Source organism: Macrobrachium rosenbergii, chromosome 12 (genome assembly GCF_040412425.1).
Source record: "Macrobrachium rosenbergii isolate ZJJX-2024 chromosome 12, ASM4041242v1, whole genome shotgun sequence".
Lineage (NCBI taxonomy): Eukaryota > Metazoa > Arthropoda > Malacostraca > Decapoda > Palaemonidae > Macrobrachium > Macrobrachium rosenbergii.
Genome location: NC_089752.1, coordinates 15,003,001 through 15,013,000, shown reverse-complemented (window position 1 = coordinate 15,013,000; position 10,000 = coordinate 15,003,001). Strand labels below are relative to the sequence as shown.

The 10,000-nt window shown below is 34.8% G+C and overlaps 1 protein-coding gene across 1 annotated transcript in view; it reads left to right on the top strand.

The window, feature by feature from the left end:
- The first annotated feature begins 5,077 nt into the window (after positions 1 to 5,077).
- Positions 5,078 to 10,000, top strand: part of LOC136844410 (GTPase-activating Rap/Ran-GAP domain-like protein 3) — a 907,028-nt gene continuing 902,105 nt past the window's right edge. The window contains 1 exon segment of the mRNA XM_067113570.1: positions 5,078 to 5,720. The gene's annotated coding sequence lies outside the window, so the exon portion shown is untranslated.

Genomic DNA, 10,000 nt, shown 5'->3' with positions numbered 1-10,000 from the left:
GGGTATGTAGCCCTGAATTTATTGATGAGCAAATAGATAAGATTAGGAATGCAGGCAAGAGATTGAAACATCCTGAGAGTGTATTAAACAGTGCATTTGAAGCGGCAAAAAAGACTACGTATCAAAACCCAAAAGAACCTTACAACACAAAAAATTTGCTTGTACTGCCTTATGTAATAATAATATGAAAGATATCCCCCATCTTAAGAACTTTGGTGTTAATATCGCGTTTAAGAACAATAAAACAATGAAAAATATACTTATCAAGAACTCCCCTGACAATACTAAAGGGTGTGTATATAAAATTCCATGTAAGTCTTGTGACAACTTTTATATTGGCCAAACGGGGAAAGCACTGGAAAAAAGAATTGAACAGCATAATAAGAAATGTGTGAGATATGCACAGGGGAACAGTGGTATTTTTGTACATGTTAGTGAGAACAATCATGCTATCAACTGGGAAGGGGCAAAAAGGATTGTATATTCTAATAATGCACTGGGAAGGAATGTCATTGAATCTAGCTTTATAAAAGAAAGTTACAACCATAATATGAAAATCAGTCAAGGTATGTATAAACTTGATCTTTAATATCAAAAGAAATTTGTAAATTGTTTAAATTTTAAGGCAGGCAGCAGAGATGTATGAATATAGTTATTATATTTGTAAACACAGCACAGGGGCAGTAGTGCTAATGAGTTTCCAAACTCCGGCTCCCTGACACCTGTCAGGTGTGGGTCTGAGGTCGCCTATGGTCGGTATATTTATCAGTATTGTCCCCTGAGAATATACTGTGATTTTTAGCCAAATGAGTTTTAAAGGCCACTCCTACCTCGAAACCGGCCGGTGGGTGGATACGTAGTCTCTAATGGTTGTATATGTTCGTCAGCACTGTTCCTGTAGTATATATATTTGTGACTTCTTATACTCTGTATCAGTCCTTCGTCAATGGCTTGGAAATAAAGTCGAAACCGGTCAGGACCTACACCCCGTCTCTTATTTTTCAACTGTGGTAATGTGTGATAAATGAATCACGTACAAAAGTGATAATAATCATATATATATATATATATATATATATATATATATATATATATATATATATATATATATATATATATATAGATATATATGTATATATTGTTTAACTATATATATATATATATATATATATATATATATATATATATATATATATATATATATATATATATATATATATATATATATGTGTGTGTGTGTGTGTGTGTGTGTGTGTGTGTGTACTTATAAATAGATAGATATAATGTAGTTAGTTTTAAGCTATATATGTTTTTGTTTGTTGATATGCACTACAGTAATTACTATAAGCATTAAAACTGATTAAAAATGCGCGTTGAATACTAGAATGTTCGAGCTTGTATAGTAACAGAATGTAATTTCCTTTGTCCACGTCTATTTTCCATATATATAAATTTGAGAATGCACGGGATTTGCATGTTATATGGTATTCATAAATTTTACTTTATTCTTCGATGAAAATTTGTCCTTATTATGCTGGATATTATAAGCACTGGCGTGCGTTTTGAATAAAAGGCCCACGCGTTTGTATACATTTTTTGTGTGTGTAGCAGTAATTATCGACGGGTAATAAATTCTATGTTTAGATTTGCTGTTGTTCAGCCTGGGACTTGACTGACTTTTAACACAGCCCCATACGGATTTACTGCCACCAGTGCACGTTAGTCGGTACACTATAGGCATAACTATAGGGTGTTTGAATCGTGCCTTCCACCCCTAGCTGCACTTACATTTTAGCCTTCATCCCCGCTTCCTTGTTTTTCCATTTTGCTGTTCAGCCTCTCGAATGTACATCTTATTGTGTGGTTTTCTTCCAGTGTCCGCTTCAGGTCCTTGTGCTTCATCTCATTTATTTTCTGAACGTCTATCTTGCTGTCCAACCACTCCAACTATTCCTTTTCACTGTCTTAAGTGCCGAGTGGCTGAAATTGCCCTACTTCTTGTCTTTGTCGTCCACGTTTCACGATTCATTCTCTCAACAGAAGCCCTTAGGTAAGCATATGGAATGAGGGCGCCTTCTTTCGAGCGTTGTGATGGTACGTAACGCACTAATTTTAGGACTTAACCCTTTGACCCTCCCTTACTTTCTTAATATCCTATTTTGTGGGTATAATCGTGACCATCATAACGGTAGATGTGCATCTGATTATCGTTGATAATTAGTATATCTGATTATGCCAACCGGTATTCAGATTATTTCATGCACAATAGCATTTTGAAAGCTTCAGTGAAAACCATTGAAATTACACTTTTCAGTCACGTAAAGTATGTCACTATTTGAGAACCGTTTCAGATCAGTACCTGATCATCTCTGTAACTCGGCGCAGGGCCGAACCACGTTTAATGGTGAAAACATCCGCAATTCCAGTTTTACCGTGTCTCTGAAAACGTAGGAAATCGGAATTTTCAAGTTACATAATCCGCCATTTTAGAGCAGATGCCCCTAGGCTTTGAGGTGATACATGATTGGAAACTGATAAGCGAGTGAGGTGATATTTAAATTTTATATTTGAAATAATATTTAGAGAGATATCCATATCCAGTTTTTACGATTTTTGCCGTCAATGTGACCTCGTGACCTTGAGACTTTGTGTAACAATCATTGGCGTCAAATAGTCAAGGAACTATTGTGTACAATCATACGGAATACCTTGAATATTTAATGAAAATTTTAATAATGATGATAATAACATAGACTAATTCAAGGGCCTTCACCGTAGAGATAGTGACGATCTCTAGCAATATATGCTTTTCATAGCTATATTTGAACGATTTATACATGATTGAATTCAATTTATAGAACTTGTTACATGTGGAACAACTTTTTTTATATGTTGATTTAAGCGAAAGAATTTAAGTCATGTAATTTCATTAATCAATTAATCAAATAACTGATTAGTTAGTTTGTGTATTTAAAGCCGCTTGGTTATGGAATGCACCTCGTATTACTTGTCTTTCAGTTAGCAAATATAATGGAAGAATGTACACATACACACACACACACACACACACACATATATATATATATATATATATATATATATATATATATATATATATATATATATATATATATATATAATATATATATATATATATATATGTGTGTGTGTATATACACACACATATATATGTGTGTGTGTTTGTGTGTACATACAAATTTTGATATTACCAAGCCATTTCGCATAACAAGGGGTGGCTAGAAGAAAGACAAGGTGACGGTTATTCCTCAGTCATACTTTAACCGTTGAATTGAGGATGAACCCCTTGTGTAGAACGCTCAAACATGAAACTTTTCATATACCTACACAGAAGGCTCATCAGTAGCACATCAAACCACAACGGCACTTCACTTCCATAGAGGAGGGCCCTTTAACAGTCCCTTTGTATATTCCCACCTTGGCTTCTATAGACCATTCATGCTTCTTCCCAGTCTTAGGCACACATCCTGTTACCTTACATTCTGTAACTACTCTGTGACTCCTTTCCTCCCTTACCTTAACATCATCTTGTATATTTACTCTCAAATATGTATAGTAATCGAGTGCTTGTATTCCTCCTCTTTCTTTGTTTCACATTCATTTCTCCATCTTCCTAGTTTTAGTTTACCTTCGTAACTTAACTCATGCTCACATTGCCTCTGAACCTTAATTCTTGTCAATATTTCGAAACCCTTTCACAAATCTCAGTAGTTTCTCTTTGCTATCCCTGTTTAGTATTGTATGATCTACAATCATCAGCAGTTGGACACACATGGTGCCCTTCGCATAATTTTTGTAATGCACCAACGTCTCCGGTGTATTTTTACACCAAACTAGTCACTCTCCTACCTATAAATTCGAACATTTTTCACTTCCATCATAAAAGCTTATCACTCACTCCGAATTCTACATCATATATCTTCAGTACCCTCCACATTACCTGTCTATCAATTCTACTATAAGGTTTTCTATCATGAGCTTCCCACCCTCCTAATAGCCACAGGAGTTATGGTTTATTGGGAGGGGGTGGGACCATGTGTTTTTTATAATCAATCCTTTTCCAGACTCGTTTCGATAAGGACCTACTTTCCCATTTAATCCAGGAGCTTTTTGTATGCCTCAAAGATATCTCTCTGTCACCTGCTTTGCATGCAAATCACCCAGCAAAAATACTCTTCAAAGGTCTTCATGCACACCCATGGTTATATATTTATTATGTGTGTATAATCACGTGTATAGAGGGTATTGCTCAAAAAGTTGCTATATACGGTATTTATATATATATATATACAATGTGTATATATATGTATATGTATATATACTGTATATATATATATATATATATATATATATATATATATATATATATATATATATATATATATATATATATATATATAACACAATGTATGTCTGTGTATGTGTGGGCGCGTATGTGAAATTTAGTTACTTATTTGATTATCTGCTCAGTGCCAGTTAACCGTAACTCTTTACGATGATTTTGTACTCCATATTTCATGTATGGCAATATCAGTCAGTTATCGGTGTCGAATCAGTCAGTATTTATGTATCTACATGTAATCTCATACTGTCATGAAACATATATATATGTATATATACATATATATATAATATACATATATATATATACATACATACATACATTACATATATATAAATATATATATATATATATATATATATATATATATATATATATATATATATATATATATATATATATATATATATATATATATATATATATATAAACAGACCATGAGCACATTTATGTCTGCATACAAAGGCACACACACGTACACCACGTACATAGCGTGCATGCGCACTTGTAACTGTTTGTTTGTATGTTTGTTACATCACAGCCAAGTGTTTATATCCCCCATGCCGTGTTTTCCATGCGCTGGCTTCTACTGCCCTCATCCCTAACTAATACTTTCCCCTCTCCTTGCGCGCTGACTCCCCTCGGTGGAATGGGGCTGGGTGTTGAGAGGGGATTTTTGTGCCCCCTTACCCTATCCGCCCCCCTACCCTGTCCTTCTCCTCCCTGTCCCCCTAGCTCCTATCGTGTGGCGGTCGTGTGTGTGTGTGTGTTTGTGTGTGTGTGGTAGTGGTGGTGGGTGCAGGAGGGCAAGAGCGGCCCTCCGTCAGTGTGTGGTGCACCGCGGTGGGAGTCAGGTCGCTGGCTGCCCTTTGCACTGCCTCGAACGTTCCCCCTCCTCTCCTCTGCCTCCACCTCCTCGCCGCCGTCATCGTCGTTTTGTCCCGTCGCTGGTGTGCCTCGTCGTCGCCCTCTCTCTTCTCCTGGAGACTGGCACACACACACACGCAGTACACAACCGGCTCTGCCACGGAACCGGTTTCACACACACTCACACTTGCGAGCGAGGGAGAGAGAGAGAGAGAGAGCGAGCAAGCCCCTCTTGTGTGACACCCACATGAGGCCTGCTGCAGCGACCGCACGGACACTACTACTACTACTGGTACGGTCAGAGGCACCACCGCCACCCCCCGTGTTCAGGTCGAGTCGTAGCGCCCGCACCCACACAAAGCAAGCAAGCACGTCGTCCTCGAACGACACGTCGTCCTTCTACGGCGTCGCCATCGGCGGTGGTGGCGGCGGCAGTAGCAGCAGCGATCTGCGGAATCACCGAAGTCCCGTGGTGAGATTCCTTACGACTTGGGGCTTGTCTCAGTAATATAGAATCTAAATATACATATATCATATTATCTATAGATATATATTCTCTGTTTGTTCTGGTCGTTTTTGCAATGTGATGACACACGCCAAGCTTCTTATTACCGATATTCACTCTTAACAAGCCAGTAAGGTTAAACCTTTAAATATATATATATATATTTATACCCCTTAAAAATACATGTTTTCTAAAAGTACGTGTATGCATGAAATTCTAAAGCAAATCTAATACGCTTATTGGTCTTAAAACATTGTTCCCCTCCTTGCAAAAGTATACCGAGTTGCAAACATCTCTGAGAATAAGGAAGAGATATTTGTCTGTTAACAGCAAATGTTCAAAAGTTCGCGCAACTGCAAGAACAACTTTGAAGGAAATATCATTTATCTTAACCAGACTGATATCAGTACCCTAGTTTTTCACAAAGATATTAATATATTGTACCAGCCATACATGGAAACACAACTTACATTTCTTGATGTGATAAGTACATACCTCAAAAATTAAAAATATAAACACGATTTGTATGTCAAAGAAACAGTACATACGTCCCACTCAAGAGAACTGCAGCCATGCAATCACTCTACAAAAATAGTTCATAAACACGAGGCGAGAGAGAGAAACTTTTCGGAGGGAGAAAACACGAAAAGTCGACTCGATCTTACATCTCGGAATCCACAACACCCTTCCACAGCATCTCTCTCCTCTCACACTGCCTGAGCATCATCACGAGACTTTTGTGTGTGTTCTCAACCTTCGGCAGTGCTTTGGGAACTGCGAATCGATAGTGAGAAAGTAAAGATATAAAGAAAGAGGTATAAAGAGAGAGAGAGAGAGAGACATAGAGACAGAGAGGTGGAGAAGCAAGGAATCATTTGCTGGCCTAATCCCTCGATGTAGGTAAATATCACGCTTTTACTCAGGTGCAGTTTTCAATTTTTTTTTCTGCCTTATTTCCTCTGCTTTTGTCGTTGTGACTTGAATATTTTTTTTATTCGGTCTAAATCAAAGATGATGTTATTTTTTTCTGTTAAGTGAGATGTGTTATGCTCGATTTTTTTTTTTGTGTATTTTGATGTTTATAAATATTAACCTTGATATTTTTAAGATATAAACATGTTCTTTGGTGGTTTTAGTGACTGTGAAACTTATTTTGCATTTTAATAACAAAAGTGTCTTTTGTCACGTTTATCATTTGACAAATTCATATTTTATTGCCGAAAGTATTTTAGAATTTTGATGTTTATGTACTTTTATAATGCTTCAATTTTTCAACAAAAGGATTTTTTTCTGATGAAATGGGCAAACACATTTTTTTGATAGTACTGTAGGCTTCTTGTATACACGTTATGTAAGAATTTTCATAGACACATTAGACATTATTTATTTCTTAATTGTTGGAGTAAGTCTGTTATGGGAAGACAGAATTAGAAGCACAAAGACAAACACGGTGAAATGCCATAATTTTGATGTGGGTTTTGTCTGATCTAGATTTGTCGATCATTTGTAGAACATTATGGCGTTTCTGTGTAATTTTTTTTTATTGTAATGCCAAGTCTCTCTCTCTCTCTCTCTCTCTCTCTCTCTCTCTCTCTCTCTCTCTCTCTCTCTCTCTCTCTCTCTTTCACTTTTAAGTAACAATGACCAGTTAATCTGCTTCTTTGGAATGTAATAAAAGCTTGATTTAATGATAGTGAGGTTAAATATTCTTTCATTATTTATTGCAATTCTGGATTCATGCCATTCTATGTACGGTGCCTGCGATGGTAGAGTATATATTCTATATTTAATATTTTTCATTTGTAGCGACGTGTCATATATAATTATACTTTGTGCTGAAATAGGGAAAAATACACTTTATATAATATTTATCCGAACCTTTTTATTTCATAAAAAAATTAACCATCATATTTCGCAAGGGCACTTTTTACAAAATTCAGACATGCTGAATTTTTTATAGTTTGTCCTTTGTTTTTATTTTTATTCATGAAATTATTAAATGTACAGTGTTGTATGGGTGACAGAATGAAATTTCGGAAATGATGAAGTGTTCGGTAGTTTGTTCCTGTTTTAATTTCATGTGGGAAATAATATATGTGTGCCACTCATTCAGAAATGTTCAATTGTTTCCTTTGTGCAAGTGTTCGTAAATGCTTTCGAAGTTTGGTTATTTCTGTAGAATGTCACCCCTTAGTGTATACTGTAATGGTGAAGCAGTTACCAATCATTTCAGATTTTTTTTATAATTACAGTATCTTTATTGCTTATAGATACTTTTTTACTTTGTAAAATCATTCTACACAGGAACCAGTAACGACACTTTTCCTTTATGATTCCCAGTTGTAAGTAGCCATTTATTTAACCAGTTTCATTGAAAGTTTCTACTTCTCTGTAACCTTCAAGATTTTCATTATTTAAGTTCAAGTTACTCGGCAATTATTAATCGGTAATCATTTAGTTGTTTTTTATTGTAAGTTTCCCCTGTTGAATGCTACATCCTTTTTCTCAGAAACAGTTAAGTATCCATCCCAACGTACTTTTACTCATGGAGGACATTTTCATCGTAAGCTCTTAGCACTCAGTAACCATTTTAGTTTTTCATTGTACATCGTCATTTATCAGTTAATTTCTTATGTGTTCGCTGTGAATTCTCCTTATTCAGTAACCAAAGAGAAATTTGTTTTGTTTTGCATGTCACTTCCTAACCGTTTAGATACCCTGTTTACTAGAGTCGCTAACTTGCAAGTAATCAATTAAATTTTTTTAATAGGAAATTTCTTTCGCTGAGTAAGCTTTAAACGATTTTTTCCTTTGCAAGAGTTTGTTTCTGTATAGCCATGTTGAGATTTTTCCCACTGAACCGTCTTCAAAAATATGATCATTTTAACTGTAAATCTTGTTACTCAGCAACTATTCATGCATGTTCTTCTGCAACAAGGTATTCACTTTTATTTGGTCAATAGATTTTCTTTCTTTCAAGTCATTTGCCATTTAGACGTATTTTTATCTCATCAGTTATTGCAGATATGCCTTTTTAGCCTCTTTTTCCTGTATCCAAAAATACATCAGGAACGTGTTAATCGGCTGTACTGAATTGTTACAGGTTGCGCAACGCGAGAAAGGATTTGGGAAAGTTGAGGCAAAATTCTCTCTCTCTCTCTCTCTCTCTCTCTCTCTCTCTCTCTCTCTCTCTCTCTCTCTCTCTCTCTCTCTCAGTAACTTAGAAGTATCATAATGTCATTATGTCTCCTGCTGTTTGTCTTCGGAAATTCAATCGATCCATTCAAAACTTTTGTTTCATTATTATCCTTTTTTAAAATCATTTTCACTCATTTCAGTGCGAATATCTCTCTCCTTGATTGAAATTATCGTCTTGTAGTTGCTACCAATAATACTTATCCTGATGATACCTTTATAAACAGAAACATCAACGATAATAATATTAGTCTCATTAAAGTTACATGTTTGAAAATGCTTTTAAAAATGAATTATGCATAAGACAGTATTGGTAACCTTGATAGAAGGTAAAAAAATTAATGTTCTTGGTATATGTATACATTAATATATATATATATATATATATATATATATATATATATATATATATATATATATATATATATGTATATATATAGATATATATATATATATATATATATATATATATATATATACAGTATATACTGTATATATATATATATATATATATATATATATATATATATATAGAGAGAGAGAGAGAGAGAGAGAGAGAAAGTATATATATATATATATATATATATATATATATATATATATATATATATATATATATATATATATATATATGCAAGCATGTGCATTTATTCATGTTAAGCGACATGCGGGCATATTTTAATTTTTGTGAAAAAAAAATCTATCAGTTACCACCGGTAAAGTAATTTCGTTCAGAATGTATGCTATTACATAGGCAAGCTTTGTGAATAGACGCGAAATGCTATAGATATTGCCTTTTTGTTAGGCAGAAATTGACCTTTGCAGACTTTCCATGTTCCATTATTCAGTTCCAAAAATCAGAAATAACGTTCGTACTAAAAAGAAATAGGAAACAATATTCATTAACGAAAAAATAGAAAACAACCTCGTTCGGACTAAAAATGGAAGTAAAATAGTATCGGCGTTCAACCCTTGATACAAGGAATATCGATGGAGCAAGGTATGTAAAGTGTCGAATTCTAGAGTCACCTGGATTGATCAGTGCTTCATCG